At 44.1% G+C, this 14,831-nt stretch overlaps 1 pseudogene; it reads right to left on the bottom strand.

Annotated features, from left to right (window-relative positions):
- Positions 1-291: 291 nt before the first annotated feature.
- Positions 292-13,426, bottom strand: LOC127922106 (dnaJ homolog subfamily B member 14-like; annotated as a pseudogene).
- Between the last annotated feature and the right edge of the window lie 1,405 nt (positions 13,427-14,831).

Below are 14,831 nucleotides of genomic sequence, written 5' to 3'. Positions count from 1 at the left end.
GTTACAGCAGAATGCTTGGCGCTTCAATACTCGAGGCACCACCACAATGCCTTCTGCTTTTCCAGTCAGTGTTCATTTTCAGAGTGGGTTCTTATTTCCAGAAAACACAAAAAGACAAGCAAAGATAGAAGAGAAAGAAAGAAGTTGTGGATCTCAAGTGTTTTGGGAGGTTGGTCTATTCTTCAGTTGGTTCATTGAGATGCAGCAGGCAGTTCCCAGGGAGGGGTGGTGAGGAGGATGGAACGATGGGGACTGGGGAGGGATGGGGACTGGGGGAGGGATGGGGACAGGGATGGGGACAACTTAGAACGTCAACGGTAAGGCTAATTATTTGTATTTTCCTCCTTTCAATCTCCATGGTTTTCCTTAAAAAAAAACATTTACATACATATTATATATCTATTCATACATCTCTTCTAAAAGCGTCCTGTGGGAGCCTGCGGCATCGGGCGGGCTCAGCCCTGAACAGGTCATTTAGTCTGTCCAGCTCCTTGCAGTTATCCATGGTCATCAGCTCAGCCTTCTCTTACGCAGGCGGTCGTCCCTGTAGACCTTAGCAGCATACAGCAAGTCTGTTTCTGAGAGAGAAGGGGAGATGAACAGAAGACTCAGTCAATATCAACAATGTCACACTAAGCTACGTCGAGGGGAATGCTTTACGTCACAAAATAGAAGGAAATGAATGCCTGTTTTGTACGAGTAACTTGTATTGCTTTACATGGGGCTAATTTGATTGAAGTCCTCACTGTAATTATACCCTGCAGGGCTGCGTGCTACGCCACTGCTTATAACTATAAGAAATCTGTGTCAAATCAATTATATCCAGGTCAGAGCTTCAGCTAGGCATTTGGTTTTCTAACTTGGTAGGTACGTGGCTAGATTACAGCAGAGACATTTATCTCCTCCTGGATCAAGATCCCAATCCCCTAAATTGTTTTAATACTTCTGGTAGTACCTGGTATGGTACAGAAACGGTATGAACATCTGGATAGCGCCCAACTAATAGAGGCATGATGGACACCTACTCGTCTGCCTCTCCTTCCAGCAGTTGTTCCTGACATTAGACACATAGTCCTCCTCCACGCTCTTCTCAATCTTCTGCAGATTGGAGCCCTTGTACTCTGTCTTGAAGTCTCTGTTGACGAGTAATCCACATGCAGGTTCTCCGTCTGCCGCCACCGTCTGCCCCGTGGACCTGGAGAGGACAGAGGACAGGCATCAGGTTACATACGGCTGTTCTGAGAACAGCGAGATGTATAGCTTTATACCTGGTGAAGAGAGGAGGCGATGGGAATGAAAACACACAATAAATGCATCAGTACTTTACTGGTAGGTGTCCTCCGTTACATACACCAACCATATCACCATTGACAGTATTTTTCAGCACCGAGCATGTGGAGCAGGGGTACAGAATTAAAGGCCTGGGCCGTGTTCAGGTGGGAGAAAACGTTTTGAAACGGAGTGGTACCACTTAAATGCATGATGTGTCCAATATGAACACAGATTTTCATTTTCTGTGGCAAAACCTTTAAGTACTGTGATCCATACTGAGCGCGACCCCAGCGTATGTGTGTGTGTGTACACGTACGGTCTGGAGTAGAGGCTGTAGGGGGGGGTAGACACCATCAGTTGGCTCAAGATGGACACCAGGATCAGTACAACGATGGGTATCAGCTGGATAAACATGGAGAACCCTCCCTGGAAAACAGATTACAAAAATCACTAAGCATTCACTTTTGTCCTGCAGCTCAGTTGGTAGAGCATGGCACTTGTGACAGCAGGATAGTGGGTTTGATTCCCAGGATCACCCATACGTAAAATGTATGCACGCATGACTAAGCCACTTGGGATAGAGTCAGCTAAATGGCATATATTACTATTTAATATTTTAAGACATGTACTGTCCTGTTAGTGACTTTGCATGTTTCCTGCTTTACTATGTAGCACACCGAAATTAACTAGAGCTCATCCCAGTCAACGTTGAACGGTTGCGTCCTTCACTAAAACAGAGCCTGCAATATGCTGCCGAGACTCCCATAGCTTGTAGAGGGGGGTCTGCTATGGAAGTCTGACCTGAAGTTACCCCAGACTCAGTAGGTATTATATTGACAGTCACAGTATACATCTGGCAGTGTAGATGCCAGACATGCATGCATACCTCTCCCCTCTCCTCTGCTCTCTCCCGCCTTTGGTCCGTCTGCTGGCTGTATCGCGCCCTGCCGTTGGTGAACGTGTGGGCAGCCGCTGTGGAGAGGAGGTACCCTGTTAGTGACTCGGCAAAGACTTGCAATACAATACTCATTTAATAAACATTCATGTTTGAGCAAGACAATTGTGTTTAATTGATGTAATGAATTAAGACTTGTTTATTAAACATTGAGACAAACTCTGCAACCACTGGATGAAATTAACTTCAAATTGTATGAGTGTCTCTTACAAGAGGGGAATCCTCCTCCGAAGAACATGTTGAAGAGGTCCTCTGGAGTGATGTCGGCCTCGAAGCCCCGGTGGAAGTCAAACCCTTGGCTGTGGGCGTGGCCAGGGTCATCGGCTCTCTCTGCCCCCGTGAGGTCATACTGCTTTCTGTCTGGGTTGCTAAGCACGGCGTGCTTGCCGTCTCTGTTAGAACCACAACACACTCATGGTCAATAAGTCACATTGAGTCAGCAAAAAGTAGACATTGGCTCGGATCCGATGCTCCATTTAACACTGATATGCAAACTTTACGTCGGAGGGGACGGAGACGTAGATACTCTGCCAAATCCTCAATCTATTCCAATTCAATTAATGGCAGGTCAAATGTTATGCAAGCTAACAATGCTGTAGGGCTCACTTGTTCCAGACCCGGTCCGATCAGTGAGGGAAGCAGAAGAAGTCATTTTTGGAAAGCTACTATTAACCAGGCTGAGTGAGAGAGAGACCATTCTAGCAGGCGGGAGGGAGAGACAGCAACCAACCAAGCTGACTGGCACTATAGTAGACTAATAGCTGCCATAGCTCGATTATTTATCATCAAACATGATTACGTAGTGGGGGCTTTACTGCATCAAACCGGGAAAAGCTAGTTAAGGTAGGCCTGAGGCTGCAGTGCATACGCTTCCTGATCCTACAGTTACAAACAATTCTATTCAGATAAGTAGCAGCCTGCCTACCTATTGGTTATTCTTCTCCTTAACTCTGTCATTTTAATTCCATTGATTAGATATCTCCTAACTTTTGCCACACACGGAGGCTCGATGGCTGTAGCCCATTGCCACTTTGATGACTAATGATTGGCCAACAACCTGCACCCGCCACTCATGAAAACAAAGCAGCATAAATTATAAAATTTCTCTCCACTCTACTGCAGCAGTTGCATTGATTTGTACCTTCAAGGACAAGTTGGTTAAATACACATACCCGAGACCTATGTCAATCATATATGATCTGACCCAGACCTGTGACTTCGCCCGGGTCCTGAAATCGAGTACAGGTGGATCCGTGAACACCTGTAGCCTACATTACAGCCACATTTTTATTTATTTAACTTGGCAAGTCAGTTAAGAACAAATTCTTATTTTCAATGACTGCCTAGGAACAGTGGGTTAACTGCCTGTCCAGGGGCAGAACGACAGATATGTACCTTTTGCAATTCAAATCCCGAGCTGACCTTTAAGTTACTAGTCCAACACTAACCACTAGGCTACCCTGCCGCCCCTGTAGATGCCAGACATGCATACCTCTCCCTCCCCCCCCTCTGCTCTCTCCCGTCTTTGGTCCATCTGCTGGCTGTATCGCGCCCTGTGATACATGTGATTGGCACCGAACACAAAACAATGCATGTGAAACTTCTTACTTTTGAAGGCCTCTGTAGCTCCAGGGGCTTGGTTTTGTCTGGGTGGAACTTGAGTGCTAGTTTCCTGTAGGCTTTCTTCAGCTCCTCCTCATTGGCCTCCTTGCTGGTGCCCAGGACTTCATAGTAGTCCTTACACCGCTTTTATCCTTTAAGAGAGATGACAGTGAGTGATTCATCAGGGCTATGTTACACATGTCCAGGAAACAGATAGACCACCAATGCAGTGGATCTAATTAATCATGAGGGTTGTAGCACAGATCACATTTGGCCCAAAAGCAATACAAAAAACCTCTAATTGATACGTTTTGCTTCAAGAACTAGTGTTTGGAAAGTATCTAGGTTGTGCCTTTACATTTAGAGAAAATAAACATCCAAGTGAATAATTTTCACTTCTGGTATGTTTGCAAGCGTTCCAGGAAGTCTCGCAATGTTGCACCTCTGAGTTTAGAAAACTGTGCTCCTGGAGTACCATTTCGAAACCACAAGAGGGCAAATCAACATTGGTGGCAGAACAGAGCAGGAAGTTCAAACGCAATACACAGAGTCGATTGCATGACCTGCAGAAGAGATTGCCTCCAGTCTCCAAGAGAACCACCTGAGATACTTGCCAGACTGTTACATTAACATTCAATTAGAATAATCAAATATATGCTGATGTCACTGTGTACCTTTCAATTGGAGGTTAAACCCTACATTGCATGTAGGCCTGTTTTAACAAAAATACAGGTTTGTCTCTAAACAAACACAGCATCTTAGTAAAGAAACATACCTTCGTATGCTCTTTACAATGGGACTAGATGTTGGTCAGGCCTACCAAGCACTATGTGAGTGTTGCCATAACAAAGATGTGTCACAGCCTCTTTGTCTCACTCTCTCAGTCCCTCTCTCCTTCCCCTCTGGTCTTGCGCACCTTTGCCGAGTCTCTCTGAGAGGCTCCATAGGGGTGCAGTATGGTGCGTGAAACACTGCAGTGTCCTCATTGGGAGTGCTGATTAACGGCCCACACACACACACACACACACACACACACACACACACACCCAATGGCACAAAACCGACCACAACAAGCCACCCAAACAGCTCTGCCATGAAAGACTTGTATACAAATACACAGACAACCAGTCTGCTGTCATTAGCTCAGCAAACACTGCAAATATTCCACAGGCTTCAACTTCAAACCCAACTACAAAATGTTGAGCTGAGTAAGTGTTTCAACAGCAGCCTTCTCTACATAAAAAGTGTGTTATTGGCTGGCTCATAGTACAGTAGAGAAGTTTAACCCCTCTGAGTACACCACATTGGACTGGGGGATTATGAGTGATCCTGTAGGTCAACTGCAGGGTTAATTAACTAACCATAAAGATGCTAGAGAAAACAAAACATGGAGCCCAATAGAACCATCTAACTGCCGTCAGACGACCTCGCTAGGGAAGATGGTGGAGGCCTAGGCTACACTCGGCCCATTATTAGCAACACTTCTGTTCAGCAGGGACATCAGTCGCTCGGAGCTCCCAGTCCCAGCCACCTACCCTGGCCTATGGGGACAGCGATGATGAAACAGTGACACAGAAAGAGAGGTGTTTAACAAGAACTCTCAAGGGAGATCATTCTAGAACACCCCTCCCCCCACGGTTGGTATGATTCAGGGTCCAACAACAGTGGCCAAAGACCCATACTAGCTGCCATACGACTATTTAGCACGCACCGCTCAGTAAAAGTGTGCAGTGTGTCACAACACACAGTAGTGGCTACTGATTGGCCGAGTGGGTGGGGCTGCATGCGGGTCCATTCCCCCCAAATTCAACAGAAAATGAATCGCATTAACCAACCTGATAATAGCCAATTTGATTAATTTCTCGAAACAGGAAGGAGTTATAGTCTCTCTATAACCAGCCTCAGTAGGCCTATCACATTCAACCTATACCGCAGTAGAGCATACAGTCCAGTGGTGTATAACTCACTCCATTTATAGCCTAGTGTCTGCTGTTTGTTCTTCTTCTGTTGAATTAAGAGCTGACAACCAGGTGAGGGAGTTCCTTACTAATCAGTGACCATTAATCAAGTACAAGGGAGAAGTGAAAACCCAGTCACTGCCCTCAAAGGAATGAGTTTGACATATGTTATATCTCTCATTTAAAAAGGACTGAAGACAGAAACAGATCATTTAGTTCAATTTCAAAATATTTGTGAAATCAAAGTGCTGTAGCATATATACATTAAATTAAATGGTGTAGTACACACACAAGAACTTAAATGTTCAAATCAAAAGCCTATTGAACAGAAGAAGAAAAAAAACTGTCAGGTGAATCACAAATTCAGAACCGCTGGACAGTAACAAAGCACTGATCATTGGGAACAAGATCTGAATGACTGCTAAGGCTTGATCCATCAATTAAATAGTTTGTTTTGTAGGCTACCTATCTATGTTCAAATCAAAAGGCCTGATTAACATAACATCAATAATGCAGCCACATCCCGAATCCCTAGTGCAGACACATTGACAAAAGATGGTTTATTATTTAGTTTAAAAGCGCTGATGGCCAAGAGAACAAGAAACGGAGAAGCTAGAAATTCCATATTTGAAACGCCACGCAGAAGCTTCACTATTTAGCATCTTCCCAAATAAGTAGCTTTGTTAAGGCCCAAGTTCTCTTCAAGTAGCCAATCCCTTGCAGCCCACCTTCCAATGTATCGTGCGCACCGAATGCAACTAGATGAGCCGAAATGAGTATAACATCCTGGCACTTAAACCATAGCTTATTTTAACATTTCTCACGACCCCCCCAAAAAAAAGTCTAACGACAGCTGTAATCTGGAAAATCTCATTTTTACATCAACAAATAACCTTCAATTCATAGCCTTTTCATCTCTTATCAAAAGAACCCAATACATACATTTACTCAGTAAAATTATATTTCTCAAATGATTCTCAGCAACAATTGTATATTGTCCCAAATAATAAACTAGTCCCCCGTAATTATATAAAATAAATAAAAAAAGGGTTTATTTTGGGCGACTGACACTGACCTAGACGTTGAATACCACTGCTTTAAACCAGGGTGGGCATCTGGACACAATGATCGCTTAACATCACCTGACCTTCACCTGTTCCACCGCAAACAATCTCACAAGTATCAGACACCGTAAACTCCCAGCCATTATCTTTAATCAACGCAATATCCCACCCTGGTTATCCACTATTAACAATTGTTTCATTTTTTATTATTATTATTTTTTTTTAAATAAGGCATATCTGCCAATTCATTTCCAGCAATATTACCTGTGTGTCTATGTGGTGCGTGAGTTTATCACTCTGTGTGTAGCCAGTGGATGTCATAACTGTCTTGTGGGTTTCCATAAATACAGTCCCCAAAACCATCACTTAAACATTAACTGCAAAGATCAGAATGACTACTAAGGCTTGATCCATAAATTAAATAGTTTTAGTTTTGTAAGCTAGGCTACCTATCCACATGTTCAAATTAAAAAGTATATCATGAGTAAGTATATCATTTATATCTATTATTTCTCATTTGCAAACTTTGCCATGAAATGAGTAGTAGAGAACCATCGCTAGACCGGCACGTCATAGATGGCAAATTCTAATCACTAGATGCATAAATTAAAACGCCAAAAGCGCAATTACAATTTTAAAATAGTCTTGAGATGTGATTTAAGCATTCACATGGACTCAGAACATCCCATTCCGTTGGTTGTCTATGAACAAAAATAATTTTAAGAGTGAAAAATTTAACAGAACATAATTTGGGGAAAATAGTCCACTCTATTTTGGGAGGCGGAATCACAGATTTTATAGGGCCCCCTTAGAGTTGTTTATTAACCATTATAAACTGGGTGGTTTGAGCCCTGAATTCTGATTGACTGAAAGCCGTGGTATATCAGAAAGTATACAAAGAGATGTTACTGTTATAACTACTTTGCAACCAGTTTATAAGAAATAAGGCACCTCGGGGTTTTGTGGTATATGGCCAATATACCATGGCTAAAGGCTGTGTCCAGACACTCCACGCTGTGTCGTGCAGAACAGCCCTTAGCCGTGGTATATTCGCCATCTACCACCTCCTCAGCCCTTATTGCTTAATTATTTTTACAGATATATTGACAGAAAACAGAACACTACTTCTCTCTCTTACACTAAGGACCAGGGAAGAGAGTTGCAGGGGAGAGAAGAATGTGCCCATTTGATAGCTAGAAAATAAAATACACCTTGCGCTGCTGATTTAAAAAAAGTAGCTCTCATGCTAGTGTAACGGATGGAAACGGCTAGCAGATTAGCGGTGCCGCTAAATAGCGTTTCAATCGTGCGTCACTTGCTCTGAGACCTGAATTAGTAGTTTCCCCTTGCTCTGCGCGGCTTTCGTGGAGTGATGGGTAACGATGCTCGTGGGTTACTGTTGTTGATGTGTGCAGAGGGTCCCTGGTTCGCGCCCGGGTATGGGCGAGGGACGGTCTAAAGTTATACTGTTACACTAGAAAAGGTTGGAGACACCTGATCCACAGGTTAGTAAAAGAGGTTTGAGAGGACATGGATTTCAGAGCCCAGGCGTAAGGCATGGGGGTCTTACCATGGTAAAAGACTAGGGATCAGGCTAGTACAGGTTAGCCTAATTGGAAACGTGTTCAGGATGTTGTTTAGTTCATTCTGGACTAGCTGGCGTGGCTCACCATATCTGGCCTTCAGGGCCTGGAGAGCTGCAGTGTATGGTGTTGCGGAGTGCAAAAGGATTGGGCCAGCCTGTATGCACTGGGAAACCGTAAATGATCCATTAGTACTTGGTATTTGTAGCGTTCTGACAGATGACTGAACACCCTGTAGGCTCTCAATGCCATTTCCAAAAGGACAAATTCACTATCCTTTCCGCTCTCAAAGTATGGCAGTTTGGGTCTGGGAATTTACAGGGCTGAGGCTACTAGAAGTTCATAATGTTAGCTCCCTCTTCTGGTTGCATGAAGGATAAACCCGGGACTTCTGATGAACCCACTGTGGCCTCATTGGGCGGTCCCCTACTGTCCCAGACCCTCCATTGGTGGCAGCCGGAATTGGGTGAGAGCCCTCCCACCTGATGTTTGAGGACTGGCCTGGCCCTGGACGCAGAGGAACGATTTGCCGTGGTTGGTAATGGCGGAAAAGCAAAGAAGTGATGCTTTGTCCAGATGTGGGAATGCTAATTGTGTCACTGGCATAGAGGGCTTTGTGGGCGGCCTGTCTCCGGGGACTGTATGCCATGGGGTACCAGAGGGGCAGATTGGGAAAGAAAGGCAGACAGGTTAGGTCCATGTGGAGGGGTGGTCAGGTAAACTCCCTGTTCGTTTCCTCTCCAGGAAGGATGAGACCATCCGTGCCTCCTCCAAATCCCTTCTGGCTTGACAGTGCAGTCGCTGCTGTGCCAGGTCCTGGCAATGAATTCCCGTTCCTGTAGAGCTCTACGGGCCTGCACATCAATGGTGACATCGTTCGTCAGCCTGTCGTTCCTGCTCAATCTGACGCTCAATTTCCTCCAAAGCTAATAGTTTCATCCTGTCTTGTAGGACAGCGGTCTGTGAATCGCTGAGGGCTAGTGAATGGCGGCTGCCATGGCCACTTCCAAAGGGGTATCCACTGGTCAAACTTCCACTCCGTCAAGAGTGCTTCACGATTTCCCATTAGTTTTTAAGGGGTGAGCGGAGCCTGCCTCAGGAAGCTGGTCGACCTGTGTTGTGGGAGTCACCTCCATGGGTTCTTCCTGTAGACCACTTTCCTGCTCCAAAGCAGTTTCCGGTCCTTGGCTCAAGGGATGGTTGATGGCTGAAACATAGTTGATCCATCAACACTGTGAGCTCTGGTGGGCTTGCCCTTTGATGTCAGAAACTCGACCACATAATCTTTAAGATAACCAGGTGCTGGCCTGGTTCTTCTGGTGCTGCTGGTGGTTGAGGATGAAGCCTTTGTTGCTTTAGGCTTAGCTCCTGGATATTTCCTTTGTTCCAAGACCTTTCCCTCAGCTGCTCTCTCTCCTCCTCTTCCTTCCAGTGGAGACAGTTCTTCCTCTCCGCCTCCATTTCACCTGTCTTTGGTTCAGTCATCATCCGGTTCGAAGGACCGGTTACTGTCAGAATGTTAAGCATAAAGCACTGACTAATGGTCCCTCGATTGAGACAGAATGACTGGAGTACATGGGTTAATTATTTTTGGTGAAAGGATATACTTCCAGTTTCATCTAAAATACATCTGATTTGTGTGAGAGCATGCTCACATGACGTGTGACAGATCCTTATCAATTTCCTGTTGTGAGAAGAACCAATCAGGTTAATAAAAAATGTAACTTATGATCTATTTTACACACACATGCAACAGGAAATTCAGGTGAGTAGGGAATTTACAATCCACCATTTCCTCATCTTAACAGGTAGCCATACGAAAAAAAAGAACACCCAAGTGTCAAGTCTCCTAAATTCACATTGATTACAAAAACTCAGGGTCAACAACCCCAAACAGGCTGAAAGTGGCTCTCCGCCCTAATCGCCACATGAGAATGCACCAGAGTGAAGCAACACAACTACACACAGGCCTGCATGCTGCACATGAAAAGTGGGACAGAGGATCGTACCATACGGCCGTCAGGGAGGGCGGAACAGAGATTTTACAAACAGATAGCCAATCCCAAACAGATTACGCGAGTGAGCAATCAAGTGGAAAAAAGTCAAAGCCTCCTGCTCACCTCTGCACTCCTTCCACCTGGTCCTTGGTGAAGCCCTTGGTGCTGGGCTCGCCCCCTCCGGCCTCCTGGTCCTGCCCACCAGCCCGGGCCTTGGTGCTCTCCGAGGAGCTGTCTGTAGTACGCTGTCTGCAGTGCGTGCCATTCCCGCAGAGCTGCCGTTCCTCGTCAAGGTGTCCAACAAGGCTAGGAGGAAGAGAGAGATGAAGAGAGAGAGAAGACAGAACAAAGCATGACGTGGCACATTCAGAAAGAGACAAAGCTAAGCACTTCAAAGGCAAATTTCACAGAACCAGATTAGACGGGTCCTCGGCTAAAAAGCGTTCTCATTTTCAATCGAAAGTGTTTTTAGTCATGGACTAGTCTTAATCTGGTTCTGGAAAACTGGCACTCAATCTTACAGGGCGAAACACTAGGCTCTTGAAAGTCAGACCACCATGCAAGGGAACATCAGCGGTTCACACAGAAACTAAGGTTACATTGTTCCCAGCATCCAGTTGGCTTCCATAGACGAGCTGTAGTGGAGATCTGGTCATGCTTCCATGAGCCGCAGGCGAATATATACAGCTCTGGTTGCTCAATGAGAATGTGCTAAGCTTTTCCAATGACACAAAGCAGCGCTCTGTGTCAGTCTACCCATGACCACTGCAGCAGCAGCCTAAGCAACAGCCCGAGTATACTGCCTAGTGCATCGCTGTTCTCTCTGGCAGCACCCTGACTGTGCAATACAGCTCTGCAATTAGTGTGAAAGTTTACACAGGTAACTGAACACTATGTTGGATCGACACGCCAGAGTGAGAATACTGGCATGTCGGGAAAGATACTCATCTTAATGGTTGAAGTGGTAAATGTATTATTGCATGACACTGAACTGAAGACGGTGGCTGTTTTTCTTCAATCAAGATGCAATCTTCTTGAATCCTCAGAATCCACTATTCTTTCTTGTTGGGAGGTAATGAAATAAATAAAACTGAAATTAAAAAGTGAATAGGATGATGGTTTCCCTGGCCCACTGCCCTGTCATTCCTTACCGTGGCCCCAGCTTAGCTCTGGCTTATGCACTACCATTGTTCCCTCAGCTCTGGGTCAATCATTCAATTAAGGGATTGAGGTGGACAAGCCTGTTCATCCCTCTAACCTGATCCTGCACGAGCCACGTTACCTCTTCTGCGCTCAATGGAATCCCTACAAACACCTTCTCGTCCTGCACGAGCCACGTTACCTCATCTGCTGACAGTGGAATCCCTACAAACCCCCTTACCTCATCCTGCAAGAGCCACATTACCTCCATTTCCAAAAAATGATTCTCAGCAGAAGTTGAGACCTCCACTTTCCTACTTCCTTCCATTTTTTATATTGAATAAGGCATTGGTGAGGAAGAGCTCGCAAGTAAGCATTTCACTGTACTGTTTGCACCTGCTGTATCCCATGAACATTACCAACTAAACATTGATTTGAGTGAGGTGAATAGGCTGCTATAGCCATCTCCTTGGTGACCATTTTAAACACTTTAACCAAACCTTGAGTATTCACTACAACTAAATGTTCCTAGTGAATGTAAACGGTCATGTTTAACTGCATGATGTGAGTTAAGCCAACATGAGGAATAATTGCTGTCAACTGTCACATAGCCAACCGTTCAGCTAATATGTGTTCTATTATATATGGCTGCTGTGGAAATTGCCATTTACCTTCATAACAAGGTAAATATGTCTCCTGCCTGACATACTAGTATTGACCATTTCAGAAGCTTTTAAATATGATTGGTAGGTGGCAGGCTGCACAAATGACCATAATGCAAGCAGCCTCTTGCAAGCACACGATTCACTAACAAAACATACAAGTGTTTGATTACAGACAAGCACTTTTCAACAGACAAAGCAATGAATTACAAAACATCACGGCAGCTGAGCAATAAGCAGATCAATTGCTTATGGCCCGAGGTAGCTGCTGGATCATCACCATGTATCAATACAACCACAGCCAGGCATGGCTTGTGTCCGGCTAGTTAGCCAAGTCCTTACTAAGCTAGTATCAGGCCTACATTGATACCCATTTTAAAATTACATTTCTGTAATGGGGACACTGGAAACAACCCTAGCTGGCTAACTAACTGGTGCATAGGCATCACTTGCTTAGTCAGTTGACCTTGTTATTGCGAAATACCATACATGTGGGGAGACAACATCCCAGATGGGGAACTTCGCTCCACTGACCACATAATGCAAAACTGAATTAGTTGGCAATCCAACATTTAGCTAGCTCATATAGACTAGCTAAAGTTTGTAAATGATAGTTAGCAATAGCTTTGCCAATTGGCTAGTTAGCATAGCCAGTCCACATTCGCCACTGAGCTAAAACATAACTATAAAATGAAACATAGCTTGTCAAATGAGACATTTAACCGTGGATGTCAACCTTATCAAATCAACAAAATGGGCTAAGAAATGGCTAACGTCAAGTAGTTAGCGACATAGTACACACTGATAGCATGCTAACGTTAGTTAGCAATTTAGCAAAACGTCACTTCTTCCTTTGCCTGAACAGTTTAAAGCGTTAATGACGTTACTTAACCATTTCATCACGTATTCGTTTACGTATCATCCGTGCATTGCAAGTGACAATATTCCAAGGCAAGTTCCCAAATCGTATTTTAAATCGGTGTTTAATGTGTAACGGGCTAACTAACGTGGCTAATGAACGGAAATATGGTAACGTAGATATTTACCTTTCGCTTTGTAGGTTGGAAAGAGCTTCTCTGCTTTGTTTAAGAATTTCACCGCCTTGTCTTTGTCTCCTGCTTCAAGAGCTTTAGTGGCTATATTTATACATTTTTCTGCTTCGTCTCTGTTCCCTTCCATCTTTCTTCCTCCCCCGGCTCTCAGCTGACAGTAGTGATGGGTAGTTCGCGAACGAACGGATCTTTTTGGTGAACGTCGGGAACCGAATCAGTGAAAGAGCCGTTTATTTGGCTCCTGATTGAAATACTGCTACAACAGCTTTTTTTTATTTACATCAAGATATTATTTAAAATCATAGTATTCATACAACACAATTAGATATTTTGATAGCATATCAATAGCATATCAAATAAATCATGAGGAAAAACTAGTAAAATGAATAATACATAGTAAATCTACTGAACAATACATCATATAGACCCAGAAAAAGTGACAAATTATTGATACTCTCATGAATGTAAAGACGCGTTGGTTAAGAGTCCAGAAATGTCCGCTGCTGCTTTTTCCATGTGTCCAAAGGACACCGTGGCCCTGTGGATCCTGGTGTTGCTACTGCTTTTGATCTCAAAAGTTTTTTTGCAGATAATCATTTTGTAATTTATCTAAAGAGGGTGAATCTTCCCTGCAGAAACAAAGTGGGCATGTCAATCTGGTCCATGCAACAAAACAATTCAGCGCCATCTAATAATCCAGCCAGGTAAACATTTATTTGGAGGTGCATTTCCTGATTTGACATAATGGGAGCCTACCTTTTGGGCTTTAAATTGGAAATGTGTTATTTTTTCACTGGTTCTAGTGTTACATTTCTAAAATGTTCAACTTCATATTCATAATCTCCAGCACCACACTAACATATGTGAAAACACAGTGTTTATGTTTTGCAGTCAAAAAGATTGAAAAACATCTTCCTATGACGTTAACCAATTAGACAATTAGTAGGCACCACTTACTAATAATTGGTCAAGCACATCAATGATGTCACTGGAAACACTTACCTTCCTTTATCCATTAAACATAGACACGTGCTGTCATTTTCACATATGTTGATGTAGGGGTGGTGCTGAAGATGAATCTGAAGTAAAATAAAATACAAAAAAGTTGAACTCACCTTCAAGCATTTTTACCAGAGCCGTTTGGGGCCAAATGAGCCGGCTCTTTTACGTGACGGAGCCAAATGATTCGGCTCACCGAAAATACCCGAGAAGCGTCATCGCAAAACACATCTGAACGTTCGAGCAGCACTTTCGTCAGTGATCATCGGACGCTGCAATTATTCTGATCTCATTTAGTGGGGTTGTTCTGGATTTCTCAATATTAGAGCATGACTTCCAACCCACTGAAATATACACTACATAACAATGTGGACACCTGCTCGTCAAACCTCATTCCAAAATCATGGGCATTAATATAGCGATGGTCCCGTTGCTGCTATAACAGCCTCTACTCTTCTGGGAAGGCTTTCTATTAGATGTTGGAGCATTGCTGCGGGGACTTGCTTCCATTCAGCCAAGAGCATTAGTGAGGTCGGGCACCGATTTT

This window comes from Oncorhynchus keta, unplaced genomic scaffold (genome assembly GCF_023373465.1).
Source record: "Oncorhynchus keta strain PuntledgeMale-10-30-2019 unplaced genomic scaffold, Oket_V2 Un_contig_24616_pilon_pilon, whole genome shotgun sequence".
NCBI lineage: Eukaryota > Metazoa > Chordata > Actinopteri > Salmoniformes > Salmonidae > Oncorhynchus > Oncorhynchus keta.
Note: the sequence above shows the minus strand (reverse complement) of the source record. Positions and strands in the feature narration are given on the sequence as shown.